Genomic DNA, 16,825 nt, shown 5'->3' on the forward strand with positions numbered 1-16,825 from the left:
TTCAGCATCCAATCCAACTATGGCAAGTTCTGCAGTGAACTTTGTCTTCATTCTAATCCCACTAAAGTACCGCAAGTACAACATTTTTGCCAAGTACCGCAAAAACAACATTTGCAGTATCTTCACTTAGGAAAAAAAAAAAAAATCGTATCTTTGTTTCAACTGAACCAGCCCTGTGTTTTTTTCAGAGTTTCTTATTTTGCCTCGAAATGGAAACACCAAGTTTTGACCTGCTCTCATTACAGTAGCTCCTACTTCTGTATCTAACCTTTGTTTCCCAGTCATTTTCAAATGTGACCACTTCAACCACTGCGCTTTGTAACTCTTGCTGTGGAAATCTTCAGCTAAGAAGCTTTCCCTATTCGAAATACCTTGTGTTTTCAATCTCTCTACTGCTGGATATTTTGAAGCGACATTACATCATTTCAGTTCCCTTCCATTCATGTTCTTTGATCCTGTAATAGCTTGTATGCTACCAGATGCTGAGAATACTTCTTTATTCCCATTTTCTGCAAGCTATATAAGGCAAACCCCTTGATGTATGATGTATATAAACCTTACTATTGCAGCAGACAGATATTCAAGAAGTTTTAATGTATTTAGTGACTTTCTTTAGAGTACAGGTTCCTTGTGTTTCTTCCAAGAGATGCCAGGAACTGCGCAGGACCATGAATTCAGTGCTGATTTGGACATCTCAGAAAGAAAATGTGTACATCACGAGACAGCCGCAGTTCTAGCTTCAGTCTGCATAGATTTGTGGCATTTTTCTTCTGGCATAAAAGACAGCCCTGAGATCTGCCTTGGCTGGGGGAACCAGCTCACACCTCAGCCAAATTGTCACGTCGAATTTCAGGTGATACAGCTCAAGGAACACGTGGATAAATAAGAGAAAGAAGATAACAACAATGATTGGAGGGTCAGTCTGACTGAACAGGCTGGGTGTGCTCAATGTTTGGAAGAGAAAATTGAAAGGAGGTATGTAAAGAAGTTCTTTGCACCTGCCTTTAAACACCAATTTCTAAACTTCAGTCTTATCTCTCATTTTCTTTTTCTGAGCAGTTTACAGCAAAGCTTGTTCCTCTCCTTGCAGTTTAATATCCTCAAAGGGCATTGAGGAATCCACCTCCTGCAGCTCGCCTGTCCCAAGCCACCAGTCCAAACCTGCTGTCTGCCCTAGAAGGAAGAATTCTGCTTGCTGGAGTCAGTGGAGGTTGTGGTCCTCCAGTGAGCCAAACACTCAAAGAAAACTAGTGAGGGTCCCCATCCATTGGGGCATCTGGAGTCCCAGTTTTCCTCAGACTTTTTGCCTTTCTCTTCTGGCTGCCCAAGAGACCCCATCGCCTTTCAGTGAAAGCTCAGATTTCATGGGTACACTTAGGTCTTCACTGTGTTTGCAGATGAGCCCAGGATCTGCACAGCATCTCCTTCTTTTTCTTCTCTGTCTCTCCTTGTCTTCTGTCTCCATCTTCTCTCTGGGTAATCCATTTCTAAAGAAAATAACTTCACATAGGGTTGAATTAATTGCCATTCTTGCTTTCAAAAAAAGAAAAAGCAACCAACAGAGAAATTCCTTTAAGTTTATCCAGTAAAAAGCTGTCTGTGATTCCCCCAGATTTCAATTCCAGTTTCAACAGCCCAAGAAAAAAGGTATACACATCTGGTCGCAAAAGGAAGGACAAAAGTTGAGCAAGCAAATCCTAGATTATTCTGGAAAAAAACAAGGCCTGGTGCTGAGACTGAAACGGACTGTGCTCAGCACATCCCGCCAGGAATAAAAAATATGCAAAATGGACTAGGTCTAATTCTGCAGGGTGCTGAGCATGTTTAGCTCTCACTGGAAGTAATGGGAAAGTAGATGTTGCTTAGCACCCCGTAAACAGGCCTGACACAATCCTCTGCTGACGATAACTCAGCAAATCCCTGTCACCTTCATTTAGCCGCTGTACTCCCTTTCCAGCTGGTCTTTCTTTTGAGATGTTACTCTGAAGCACGCGTGCACCGTGACCAGTCTACTGACTCCAATTTTATACATGGAGAAGAGAAGGCTCCGGGGAGACCTTATTGTGGCTTTCCAGTAAAGGGCCTACAGGAGAGCTGGGGAAGGACTTTTTACAAGGGCATGTGGTGATAGGATGAGAGGGAATGGCTTCAAACTGGAAGAGGGCAGGTTTAGATTAAACATTAGGAAGAAATTTTTTCCTGTGAAGGAGGTAAGGCACTGGAACAGGTTGCCCCGAGAAGCTGTGGCTGCCCCATCCCTGGAGGTGTTCAAGGCCAGGTTGGACGGGGCTTGGAGCAACCTGGGCTGGTAAGAGGTGTCCCTGCCCACGGCAGGGGGGTGGAACTTAAGGGTCTTCAAGGTCCCTTCCAACCTAAACCATTCTGTGATTCTATGATATGTGAAAATTAGAACAGAACCAGAATAAAGCCTTTAGAAAAATCTTTTGAGCAGATGGTTCTGCTACTGGGCCCTCTTTCAAAGACCATGTCAATCTTGGGAAAAGTCTTCTTCTTCAAAGTAAGCGCAACATTTAATTGTAGTTGAAAACAACGGAACACATTACTCTGGACTTCTCAGGCCTTGTCTGGACTTCTCTGGATTTGAATGCATTTTTTTCTTCATTTCACCCGTACTTGCAAAATTATTTAAGAAAGTTTTGCTGTGTTTGCATCTTGCTTTAGGTTCAAATGACCCTTGTCTAACTCGTCCTAAACAGAATGGGAAAATTCACCACTTGTCAGGTGTTCATTACCTACCATGTGGTTGGAGGTTTGTTTTAGTAAATCATCTAACTATTTTCAAGGTGTTTTTTAACCTAAGGTTTGCTTGTGCATCTGTGTCGCTTTACTCTAAAAGAAACCATTCCACATACATGGAAGAACGAATGAATGCTAGCAATCCTTCTGTAAACATTTTTTTTTAGGGCAATCAGGAGAAAAAAAGTGTTATCAATATATTTCCTGAAATAAATAAAAGGCAACCCTTAGTGCAACCATGACTTGGAGGGGACAAAACCCACACAGTCAACATTGCACTCCTCCGAGTAAAGACCTTGTCATGCCGATGGCTTGCTGTAACAGCACGTGGAAAGGATGGATATATTTCTGGAAAAAGGGGTAAATAGTAGGAGATTTGTATATAATAAAGTAATTGTAATTGCATTATAAATAGGAATTAGCAACAATTAGACAATTGCCAGTGTCAGAATCATTGTAACAGCATGAAATCCTTGTATTTTGATAAGACTTAAAATTCTGAACAGAGTAACAATAACAATAATTATTTTTTTTTTAATCCGTGCTTTTTTTGGTAGCCTGTTACAAAACCGTGCCCATAGCAAAAGCGCAATAGGACACCAGGATGAGCAGGAGGGCATCTAACAAAGTCTGGATGGAGTTAACTAATCTCAGGCTTTGCAGAGTGTCTGGGTGGGTAAAAAGAGAGGAGCTCATCCAAGACATCCAGCAAACTCCAACAGAGCCAGAGTCCTCGTCCTTGCATGGCCTGCCTCCACTCTGTTTAGAAAGAGTGGGAAACACTTCTGAAGTGAACTTTGCTTCATGCTCTGTTTCTACAGCTTGTTTTTTAAAATCAGCCTACAATTAATGCAATTACTGTAACAGAGGAGGAGTTGTTTAGAAGATTTGAAATAACAGAAGCCCTCCAGATGGACTTCCACTCACTAGTGAACACGAGAGAGGAAGATTCCCTTCCGTGATGTTAAAAGGACGAGATAAACATTTCATTCTTTGATTTTCTGGATTTATTGCCTCCAGGGTGTTGGCATACATTTTAGAGTAAATTTCCAAAAGCAGGGTTATGCTGCAGCAATTCCAACGCTTTTGGGTTTGTTGGGAGGGGTGATGCTAATTAAAAGGATAAAGTAAGATGGATAGCCTTCCCAAACACGGTAAGATATTTTATTATCAGACTTGGTCAGAGGGCATTCTTTATGAGCCCACAAGGTGCTTGACATTGTGCAAGTCATGTCTGCCGGCAGAGTAACAGCTTATTACAATTAACAGATCACAGTTCAGCTCCAACAGTTGACCTCTATGTTTCAGGTCAAAGCAGCTGAGATCTCTTTCTGTAACAGCCTGAATTTTCCATGAAACTAAACAAAACCCAAAAAGATGAGGAAATTTTTTCCTGATGTCTGTGAATGGCAAAGAACTTGCCACCCTGATGCACCTTTGAGAAAGAGGTTTGAAGCAAGTGTAGATCCTATAAAGACTTCAAGTAGGGAGGACCATGTTCTTAAGTAACACAGAAAGCAGGGTTAGTGGGAAACATGGAGCAAGGAGCTGTGAGCAGGGCCAAGCTGACCTTGTGTCCTCAGTCCCAACCACCTCTACCCCACCCTTCAAGTGCTCCAGGAGAAAGAGTCCTTCTCCCCCTGACTTGCAGCTATTGCATTCACCCACAGAGCAGTTCACACCCAGAACCGTTCATCCCCATATAAAAGCTAAAGGAAGAAGACAATTGTCCTTCCCAGCTTCCTCCTCAGTAACTCTGCATGTTTGGAGACCCACCAGGCCCTTGCAATGGTTGCTGCCCTCCTCCAAAGAGGGCCTGGAGCTAAGCCACATGCAACTGTCTCATCCCTCCTGTGGGCTGTTGAGATCCTATAGCCACTACTAAACCTCCTGCCTCAGGACGCAGGTAGAAGACACAGAGCTCTTTGCAAATGACAAGAAAATAGAAAAGCACTCTATTTTTAAAAACTTTTAAAGAGAGATTTCCTCCACTCCCCTTCCACAGAGTTCAACTAAGCCTTTGTTTTTTTCTCTCTTGTCTGTGCAATCAGAGTAGAAGCACGAAGGAAAGTATTTCTGTTCTGCGTGATTAATTTCTGTTTAAAGAGAAAAAAAATATCCCTGGGACATTAGTCTGTACCATACTCATGGTAGGAGTTTGCTGACTGTTAACTGCTTCTTGCCTTTGGGACCGTTAGCTAATAACAGACGATCCATTCATTCATCTCTGATAAGGTAACCGTGCTTTCTTTTTCATCTTCCTCAGCAGGGAAGGGGACGCCGTGGGCCATAGACTTCCTAGCATTTCATAAGCGCCGTGGGATTTAAAAACTGCTTGTCATAATATTGTAACAGCTTTGCAGCTTCAGCAGGCTTTGCAGTAGTCAAAACACTGCAGATGCTGGCCAGGCGGAAACACACGCTTCATCATGTAGGTCAAGTGATTTGTTGGTGTACCACCTGAAATTGCAACCTGCAGGTCTCGCTCTTTGCCTTAGGGCTAAGATGTATTATGGCATGACAGCAAGTAGGATAGTTTGTGGCAGGAGCTGAAAAAAGTCTTGCCAGGGTTGAAGGAAAAAGCCCACTTAAAGAGATTCTTGCAGGTCGCTTATGGCAGTGTGCAGATTAATTTGCAAACTTGCCGTGCAATTCCCAGAGCAGGGGTAGGGGTGATTCTCAGTGAATGCAGGAGTCATGTCACCAAACATTTTCTACAACCCTATCCTTCAACTCATCGCAAGCAACTTCCATCATTTAACTTCAGACACAAGACCTGTGGGATCTGATCAGGGTACGTGACCCACCTAACTTACAGCTCAGGCACTTGATGTTGCTGAGGACTCACCGACTCCCAAACTATCACGGACTGACAAGTTATGGTGAGCCTCGTGGTGGTGCTACTGAAGGTAGGAACTACTTAGGAGTGTTCTCTCAGGCCCTCCAGGATGCAAGATGGTGTAAATCCACTTAGTTTTAGCACAGGCCATGCTCACTTGTCTTGGTCTGCATTTGGCACAGGCAAAGAGCGTGGACACAAACCATACTCCATTCAGCTGCTGTATGATAAAGGACCACTCTAAGGTAAACTGACCACATATTTAAAGGTTCAAGTAGCCTCCAACAGCATTTACTTCTGAGAAAATGCAACAGTCTTTGCATTTGGGCAGCTTTGGCATGATGTCCCTCAGAAAATCCAACCCCTTAACTGCCTGGAAAGGTGGCTTAAGCACAGAGGTGGGAAGAATGATGTATTTTCCTAAAACATGGGACGTTTCACTCCAGATTACATTTTGCCCTTAGTAAAAACTCGTGTGTTTTCAAACAACCTCACCAGCAAAGGTTCCTTGTAACCCAGACCAAGACGTGTATCTGTGAACTCTCCTGCCTTTGAACTCAATGAACCAGTGGTGGATGGAAAAGCAGTTTCTTTTTATCAGCTTTCAATGTTTGACCTTCACAATATTATCCTTAACCCTTGTCATTACACAGGGATTGCAGGTGATATAGGAGTGGGGTGAGGAGGGACAAAGGTTACTACAATAAAATCACATGTTAACGTCTCTGCTGGGTTCATCTCCACATCTCTGCTGATGGCTTTCTCATAAAAACAACAAAACAAACCTCGAAGGAGAATCATGTTTGAAGATCAAAACCAGGCATGCAGCTTGACGTATGCCACATTTTCTAGCGGCTGCCTCTGGTCTCTGCTTTCATCTCTTTTCAACAATCATGGTCGAGTTTTCAAAAACTTGGTGTTTTCTTGGGACTTGTCTACATGGGGAGGTGGATTGGAGTAGCTCATTCAACACAGACCCCCGGAGCACAACTCTGGTGACTGAAATTTGGTGTCTGGTGCCATCTGAGATCCTCTTCAGTCTCAGCATGAGAAAATACCCCTGATAAGAACAAATTTAAATTCATGCAAAGGAAAAAAGTCCTACTAAGGCTTCCATAGAAGGCCTTCAATGTCAATTCCAAAAGACTGATAATCGCTATAATTTTCATTCTTCTTTTTGATACCCTTATGCAAAAAGCCTGTTGTGACTGTGTAAATATGTATCCTATACCACAGTTTGTTGACTTGGAGATATTGCCAGTTTGTGTTGGCCAGGGGTCTGGGGTGGGGTGTTCCCCTCCCCCAAGACATCAAATCCTGTTTTCTAGAAAATGAGGTCAGAAGGGACCTCAGAAATCCCATGGTCATAACCAAAGGAAGGTAAAATCCATTAAGCCCTTCCCACCATATCTACCAATCTGTTCTTAAAAACTTTTAGTGACAGAAGCCACATGCTCCTCTCCAGGTGATCAGTTTTGGTATTTCATTATCCTCTTATTAGAAAGTTGTCCTGGTCTTGAATTCAAATCTCCTTTATTTCAGCTGAAGTCCATGGTCCTTTGCTCATGTTGAGAAACATGATGTTGGCGGTGGGACCGTTTCAAATGCATCATTTAAATATTTACATGCTCTTCTGACTCCAGACAAAATGAGACTCACAAAACCTTACTCAGGCCAAAAATGCCCTGATAGGAAAGACACCACAACAATACTATATTTATCACAGGGCAGGGGGAAAAAAAAAAAACAAAAAAACCCCAAAACAAAACCAAACAAACAAAAAAAAAACCCAAAACAAAACAAAAAGCAAATCACACCACAAATCTACTTGGAATAATTTTAACATGGTCACTTCAGAAGTTCTAGGGTTAAACTCTGAGTATAATCTGTTAATATATAGTATGCTATAACATATCACCTAGAGAACCTTAAGTCTGCCTTACATGAGCAGTAAGCATTTATGTTTAAGGTGTGTTTCCAGATAAGATAAAATTGACTTGGAAATATACTCCAGGCTGTTTTTGTTCATTCCTCTTTTCTTTTCTTTTCTTTTCTTTTCTTTTCTTTTCTTTTCTTTTCTTTTCTTTTCTTTTCTTTTCTTTTCTTTTCTTTTCTTTTCTTTTCTTTTCTTTTCTTTTCCTTTCCTTTCCTTTCCTTTCTTTTCCTTTCTTTTCTCTTTTCTTTTTTCTTTTCTTTTCTTTTCTTTTCTTTTCTTTTCTTTTCTTTTCTTTTCTTTTCTTTTCTTTTTTCTTTTCTTTTCTTTTGTTATCTTTTCCCATCTTTTCCCTTTCCTTTCCTTTCCTTTCCTTTCCTTTCCTTTCCTTTCCTTTCCTTTCCTTTCCTTTCCTTTCCTTTCCTTTCCTTTTCTTTTCTTTCTTTCTTTTTTTTTTATCAGCAGTTGAAATACACATATCTCTGAGAGCCATCCAAGCAGCAGTGATGCCATCAGGCAAATGCTCTCAGCAGTCATCGCAGTTGTTCTCCTTCTTTCCTTTCCTTTGTAGAACAGACTATATTATCAGCAGAATTTCCTGAAAAAGTAAAGTTTTTGGTTCTTAGCTGTTTTCCTATTTCTCTAGAGGTTCCTTTCTCAATAATGCTGGAAACTACTAGACCATTTCAACTGAAACGGGGCTGGAAGACTCAGGGATAATAGAGTTCTTAATAAATTCATGAAAATCAGTACCTCAGCAGAGGAAAAATCTACAAAGCAGTGCCCAAAGCACAATGGCATGTTGAATTCACTCATTGCACGTATGTTTAGTAGCAACCATCTAGCTGATCATCATAGAATGGTTTAGGTTGGAAAGGACCTTGAAGATCATTGAGTCCCACCCCCCCTGCCACGGGCAGGGACACCTCCAACTAGACCAGGTTGCCCAAGGCCACGTCCAACCTGGCCTTGAACACCTCCAGGGATGGGGCCTCAACAACCTCTCTGGACAAACTGTTCCAGTGCCTCACCACCCTAAAAGAGAAAAACTTCTTCCTAATGTTTAATCTAAACCTGCCCTCTTCCAGTTTAAAGCCATTCCCCCTCGTCCTGTCACTCCATGCCCCAGTAAAAAGTCCTTCCCCAGCTCTCCTGGAGCCCCTTTAGGGACTGGAAGGCAGCAATAAGATCTCCCCGGAGCCTTCTCTTCTCCAGGCTGAACAGCCCCAACTCTCTCAGCCTCTCCTCATAGGAGAGGTGCTCCAGCCCTTGGATCATCCTTGCGGCTCTCCTCTGGACACGCTCCAGCAGGTCCATGTCTGTCTTATGTTGGGGACTCCAGAGCTGGAGGCAGTACTCCAGGTGAGGTCTCACGAGAGTGGTGTAGAGGGACAAAAAAATACCCACAAAATACCAATGCCAACAAAATACCCATGTCTGTGCCAACAGAGTCTAACAGCTCTGCAAACTGCAGAGAAAGTTAAAGCTCGTGTTACATCCACGAGTGCAAATATTTGCATAATGCTCAGTGGAAAAGTTTAGCTGAAGAGCAAAGAAAAAAGATGGGTTACACTGAAGATTACATTTGTGTGTGTGTGTGTGTGTGCACCTGGTCATCCCACCCTCCTCACCGTGAGCATCAAGGCACCAGGAAAGACTTTCCCTTCCTCTGTGCTCTGAGAGGCCAAAGCAGTGGCAACTGCAGGGCTGGGTCTGTATGACTCATATAACACCATATATATTTGCTAAATACTCATCCATCGATTGTTAGAATGCAGGGAGCAAGCACAGGAGTCAACATTGCATAATTGGAAGGCAAACATGATGCAGGGAAGAGTGAGGGAGGTTTGAGTTTGGGGATTTTTTTTCTCTGCCAAGTGCTTTGCTACAGAAATTTTAAAGTAGTCCTTAGGCAAACGATTTATCTCACTTCAGGTTTTGACAAGGTGAGCATTTAGTCATGCACGTTCCTTCAACAGCTACTGGATGTACCAGAGTGCAATTTGTCCCAAGTATCTTAAACACTTCTTCAAACTTGGGAAGATTTGGCTTTTGGAAGTGTTGACTTCTTTCTTCACTGATAGAGATTATAACTTTATTAACACATTTAACTTTTTGATGACTAGAAATCGGGGAGATAAGATGATTGTCAACATCCAAGTTTCTTCACTGGTAAAAAAGGCATTTCAGGGAATGTAACAAAATGGTGTTCTTAAGGATTTGTGCCCCCTCAATGGTATTCCTCCAAATCTCCTATGACACTTCCATTAGGGTAAAGCCAGGCTGTGGTGGGTTAGTCCAGGTTATTTCCACACTGAATGGTGTCTGTATGAGTTGTCAAAGCAGTACCTGTGTCCTGATCGAGGGAGGTGATTCTACACTGAGTTGGAAACTCGATGATCTTCAAGGTCCCTTCCAACCTAAACCATTCTATGATTCTATGATTGCTTCCCGTCCTCCTGAAGCATAAATTGCACCACTGCCACAGAGGTGGTCTCACCCTCCCTCTGCCCATCTGCCTCCTCATTCCTGAAATCCCATGACATATTTTTGGAAGTAATGCCACAGGCATTCCCGTGACTACCATATAGGCGGGTTCAAGAAACCTCTTGGTTTAAAAATAATTCAACAGAAAATATAATTAGTTTTATTCTGGATCAGCTTTCCATCCTGCTTGTAGACAGGCTGCATGAAGGTGATGGCTTGGCCAAAACGCTAACAGAGAAAGGCTTGGAGGGGAGGAAGAGTTCAGAATTAAATGCCGAATGCTTAACATATAGGGACTTAATGTTAATTGAGTGGAACCTTATCCGCACATGTATATTAAGGCATTAATAATTCAGCTGCAATAGACTGTCCATAGTGCTTGAACAGGCAATTTGGTTGTCCAACAGTGCTCATATAGGGAACAAGGTAGAAAAAGAGCTTGTACTGGGGTAAGAAGGCAAACTTGCAGGTTCCTTTTTGTGTGTACCAGGTTGTTCAAATCTTTTGAGTGTTTATTTGCAAATAGTCACTTTAGAAGCACCAGTCCAAGCTTGATAGTCCCACCTTAAGATAGATGGCTGAGCTAGGTAAAACAAAGCATCTGGAGTTGCTAATTGCTCTTTGATGTGGGAAAAAGGAATCCAGATAACTGACTTAATCTTGACACTCTACTTGCACAGGGATAAAATTCACTGACAACCTTATTCTAAGTCATCAGGCAAGGATTCAAGGGGTTTGGGATCAATTCCCAGCTCTATAACAGTCTGAATTATAACCCCATCAAGTCACTTAATTTCTCTATGATTCTGCTCACCATCTGTGATCAAGGCATTTTTTGCCTGACTCATCTGCTAAGAAGCTGAATTCTTGGAGTAGGAACCATAAATCTTACCATAACTGCAGCGTTGAGCAAAACACATTGTTCTTGGTGAGGTGCTGTTGTAACGTACTTCTCGGCTTTGTTAGAGCTGTGGTGAATTTACCAGCCTGAAGAACAGGGTGTCAACAGCAAACCTGGGCGTATCATCCACTTCCTTCCCAGCCTCCAGTGTTGTTATTGTCTATGTTGACTTAAAGAAAGCAATTAAAAAATATATTCTGATCAGCGTCGAGAAGATTGGATGTAGTCTTGAAAGCAGTTTCTTCCCCTTTTTCCCCCTGTCCTTTCCCTTTCCCTTTCCCTTTCCCTTTCCCTTTCCCTTTCCCTTTCCCTTTCCCTTTCCCTTTCCCTCTCCCTCTCCCTCTCCCTCTCCCTCTCCCTCTCCCTCTCCCTTCCCTCTCCCTTCCCTCTCCCTTCCCTTCCCTTCCCTTCCCTTCCCTTCCCATCACAATCTTCTTGTCAGTCATGTTTTCTCAAGAAACGTGCTCATAACTTCTGTCTGGGTGAACTTGAGTTGCTAAACTCGACATTGCAAAAGTAGGTGACCACTAAAAAAAATACTGAATTCACGTTTAAGCAAATTTTACTATAGGACTGGGATTTGGGGGTTCTTTAGTTTTCTTTTATAACATTGTTCTAAATTAGGCTTTGTCCACTCAGACTCAGCAGACCACAATGCAGTGGCATGATTGCAGCTTACTCATCCTTCAAAATAAATAAATTGTATTTAACTTTGGGATGGATGTAGGGAACAATTTCTGCTTTAACAAAAAGAGAAAGAAAAAGAAAAGCAGTTCTGCAAACAGCAAAACTTGCAAAGTTTTGTTTCCTGCAGCTCCATCCCATAGTTTCTTTGGTGACTGATTTCACGTTGCAGCCTCTCTCGTTTGTTTTCTGGAATTTTTCCCCTCCAGTCAGCAACCTATTTTCACAAAACTTAGAGTAACTTAATATTTGCAGGTCTTTCATCCATCTGTTAAATTTATTTAAAATTGAGCAACAGGTCCAAAAGTCACTGGGGCAGGAACTGAGAGACCTGACAAGCAGATAGATGGATAGAGGCAAAACACATACGAATTAAAATTAAATAAGTGTAATTCTATAAAATAACTGTTATAAACTTGGTTGTTTTTATGAGGAAGGTTAAAACTAAATATGACTGATACATATTTTTCTTACCTTCATGGATGCTTTAAGGAATTTTTGTTTATTTGTTTTACCAGCTCTTGTCATTTACTGGTCCTTGCCTCACTTTTTTTGATCCATCACCAAAGTAATGACAATAGGATTCTTTCATCAGTGTATAAAGGTCCCCACCATCCTTGGGTTTCACTTATGGTACCTGTTTTTTCATAGTAGCCTCTCACCCAAGAGTATATAAAACACCACTGGAACTGCACGGCTTCCAAGACCAAATGTTATGTTTTGCTGAGATAGCGAAATGCAATACTGACTGCCAGATAGAAAACAGAGATGTCAGGATTTGCATCACCTCATTTAGCTGTCTAGAAATTGCATATGTACTCTAAAGCAGTCATCCAGGCTCCCTCTAGAGTTCATGAAGAGAGAATGGCTTCTCCAGAGAGCAGCTCAGCCTGCGCTAGGGTAGGTTTCTCAGGAGAATCAGTGTCTGCTATGACACCTACATAACTAGTTTAGACTTACTGCCAATATTTAAATGTTTAAATTTAAGTGAGTTGAATCCCACTTACTACAAGAGAAGGCTGTAAAACCCTATAAAGCAGGTACATCGGAGATACTGTGAAACCTAAGGTCAAGAAATCAATGACCTGGCCAATTCTGTTGGACCTGTACCTTATTCAGGCAAGGGGAAAGAAATGGTTGGCACAACTACTTTTTGTACCCAAGCAAACAGGTCTAATATGAGACTTAGTGATGAACGTGAAGCATTTTCTGGATTCAGGCCAGAGCCTTAATCGCAAAGTTATCCGTCCCTAGGAAATTAAAAGTCATGGGAATTCCTCTAAAGTCACAGAGTGGATGAGTTTGTTTATTTTAAAAAAAAAAAACAGGTTAAGCAGGACATCAGGACAGCACTTGTGCCTTACTCAACCCTGCCAGTGTATTTCCTCCCAGAATAATGAGAGACTTCAGGGACGTGTCCATAGATGTTCTTCTCAGGTAGGCTATAGAGAGGTGTCATGTTAGATATGCAGGAACCACAGTCCATCCTGACTCTCCAGCACTAAACCCCTCCTTGAGTGAGAAAGAAAATTCATTGTTGGCCACTAGCACGTAGTAGCCTCAGCTGTGAGAAAGTTGGATGATTCCCACATATTAGCTCACTGGGTAACAAAAGACAAAATGGGCATTGTACTGGGACGGTCAACACAATATTAAGGAATAGCGGAGGGGTTCCACAGGGTTTTCTAATAAAGAGTCATTGCTTTAAGAAACCATGTGAAAAGCTGGGGTAAATAAAACCTGGAATAAAACAAAACAGGTTTCACAGGAGGCTGCCACATGGGATTCACTGAACTGAATGTTGGTTGTCTAAAATGTAAGCTTCTCCTCCCTGCAAGTTGCGCAGACTACGTGCTCAAAGGTACTGCCAAAGGATGATGTCTCACCAAGTCACCTTCTGGAAATGCCTACCTCTCTCCACTGACTCAAGAGGGAGCCTGGACCACTCACTTTGACTGGACATGTAACTTTTAGACATGTAACCTTAGGTGAGATAGCTTAATATTTGTGTTTAAGTAGCATAACATCAGTGAATGAAGACCAAAAAGACCACACTGTGGTTTTCAGTGCTGCTTGTGAACGTAATGTCTTCTTTTTCACCTGTGGCTGTTGCAAGAGAAAGACCTGACCACAAACTTTCATTTGTAGTTGATAACATGTGAAGAAATTAACCCATGCAGGGACTACACCTTCACTTTTAGATGTCTAAATCTGAGGTTGAATCTCATCTCTAATTCTAGCTGCCTTAGTATGCAAGTTGAATCCCACCTCAAGCTATTGTCCTACAAGAAGTCTCACAAGAAGGGGGGTTCCTGTTTTTGGGGGGTTTAAAGTCATTCAAATCCTAAACAAGTGGCTTAATTTCTTGGCTAACCTTTGTGTCCTCAGAAGATAAATGACCTAAATAACACTCCAGACTCATTCAGTAAGTCAGTGGCAAATCTCTGCAGTCTCTGACCATAACTCAATCCAATACAAAAGAGCTTTTCTTTAGCATTTAATACAGATTTCCTCTTATTTCAGGAAATTTTCTTACATAATGCACAAGGAAATATATGTGTTTCAGTATTCAAGTAATAGTCCAAGCTTCTACTCTCACTATGCCTAATTTTGGGACCCAGTCCCCTTGGATGGACAGAGACCACCTTTTTCATTGCAGTCTGAACTGACTCAGGGCCAATTTATACTCACACAGTGACAAAACTGTTCTTTAGCTCACACAGCACTTTTCCCTCCCCACCCCTCACCCACTCCCCATGTATCATCTCACACCCACAAATGTTTATGGTCTAGCCTGAGATGTTCTGCTTGACAGCCACAGTTCCTGTACTCACCAGCTCAAACAAGTCTTTGGCGTCTGCCTCCTTGGATGCACTTGTGCGTGCCTGTGGACTCTGCCCTCAAGAAGGCAATGAAATGCAGATTTTTAGCAACCAGCACAGATTTTTAGCAACTAGAACAGATTTTTAGCAACCAGAACTTGGGCAACTGGCTTAGTGAATTGCTAGACACTGATTCACCTCTTCTGGAAATGGATTAGTTCCAACCAGTTGAGTATCTCCAGGCAAAGCTCAGTTAAAAATTGCTGACATCTCACAGAAATGCTGGACCAACTTTCTATTTCAAGACTCTTCTTCCTATGTAGCACGTCCCCCACTGCCTGCCTTCTGTTTTTTTCAAGGCTGTTTGCTGGGAGTAAGGATCTGAATGTTTATCCTCTTCTGAAATCATAAATTCCTTCCTTTATTAGCTCACTAGAAACTCTCTTGGAGTTAATGGGTATGCAGTGTCTTCAACTGGAGTCTGAGCAGCAGCAAGGGATGGACAATAAAAGTGGGATTAATTTCACCTAACTTCAGCCTTCGAGTTGTCTAGCTGAAACTAATCCTCTAGGCTCCCTTTAGAGTCATTAGAGATCGGAAGCAACACTGGCCCTCATTTCCACCCAAAGATAAGCATCTAAAATATCCTCAAAAAGTATCTTTAAATGGCTGAAGTTAAGGAGATGAGTATTGCTATCATATTGGACAATCTTTGTATTATTTACTGTACTCAAGGAAGTCTCCTACCTCAGCTAAAAATGTGTTCCTCTCTGAAAGTTAGGCATGCAGCAATCAGCTCTCTCTTTTATCTTTGACACATTCACACACACTCCACCCCCCCCATTTGTGGCATGGTGATTTTGGGGTTTTCTCCCTGCTCCCTGATCCCTACTGACACTATTTGTCATAAACAGGATTCTATTTGCCTTTGTTATCTTCTTGCCACTGCACGTGCATGAGCGTATACAAACGTATGTTCGTGTGTGACTAGACACGTGCATCCAGAATCTAGACATGATTCAGTTTATCACATTACTTGGCAAACAAGGAGGGGAAGAGAAATCCCAGAGAAGTACATTCAGCCTTGTCCCAGTCCTCAAAACCAACCCAATCTCCATTTAAAAATTTCCACTGAAAAATATCAGATGCGATGAATAAACAAAGCAATAAATGCAACTGTACAGCACAAGGGGCAATGACATTGCTCTTGCACAAGGAGATATTTTGACATTTGTTTTCCTCTCAAACTGGAACAAAGTCAAAATACTTAAACTTTCCTGGAGGGGAACAGTTTAGAAAGGTCAACTTTTCATCTCAACACATGAGATTGACATCAACAGGAGATCGTTGAAATGCTTCCCTTTCATTTAACGTTACCCATTGAGTCAAGCTGACACCACATGGAAGATGTTGTTTTGGATCTCTCTGTCTGCCATGATCCCTGTGGATCCAGTTCTTTGGCAGGGCTCCTTCTCCAGTGATGCGTAGCCTTTTTTGCTTTCCTTTCTTTGCTGCCCTGAATGGCCTCAGCTCAGACAATAGGACTGTGCTGTCAATGCGATTAAACATTTTCTGTGACTTTGTGTATATAATAACGGGATACAGTACTGGCTTCTTCCCTAACTCTGACCATTCAGGCTCTTCTGCTACAAACAGCTGCCATCTCACTGAAGGACCAGTGTCCCAGTACCAGAGGATTTCACTGGTTTGAACAGAGACGTCTACAATCACAGTACCACAAGGCATCTGCCCAGCCTCCAGCTGCCACTCCAAAAGGGCATGGGTCTCCCTTAAATCCAGTGTCCCGTCTGCCAGTGTCACATGGACGTGCAAGATAATACAAGATACCTCAGAAAATACTAAGTGTCTACATTTTGGAAAATTAATTCCACTCCTAGTGTGAATGGATAGTATTTACAGTAAGCCATGAATAAGACCTGCTCTAGACAAGCAGGGAGAAAATTTGATTTAGAGGTGACAGAAAGTAGTGCTTAAGCTGCAACAGCATGAATCTTTTGTGGCCTGTTCCCTTCTTCATTCCACTTCTACAAAACAGGTCATGTGTCTCTTTATTGACCCAGATGGCCAGGGACTCCATTTGTCTCATTGCTTCTGGCAGGGCAAGGCACACAAATCCTTCCTTCCTTAGCTGCTCTGGAATTAATGAGCATTGACACATTTCCATTTATTGGGAGGTAAGAGTTTAACCAGTTGGTTCACTAAGTCCTGACTCCTGTGACACCTACAGCTTGTTTCAGTTTCTCCTTCAACTCTTCCACCCGTTCTCGGATACGTGAAAAAATTATATCCCGAAAAAGTGAAACCAGAAGATATTTCACTGCTTAGTTCACTAGATCCAGACCAGGCACCATCTGGATGAACCAGTCCAGCCTCTGGTCCAT

The sequence above is a fragment of the Charadrius vociferus genome, unplaced genomic scaffold, assembly GCF_000708025.1.
Source record: "Charadrius vociferus isolate BGI_N301 unplaced genomic scaffold, ASM70802v2 scaffold12, whole genome shotgun sequence".
Lineage (NCBI taxonomy): Eukaryota > Metazoa > Chordata > Aves > Charadriiformes > Charadriidae > Charadrius > Charadrius vociferus.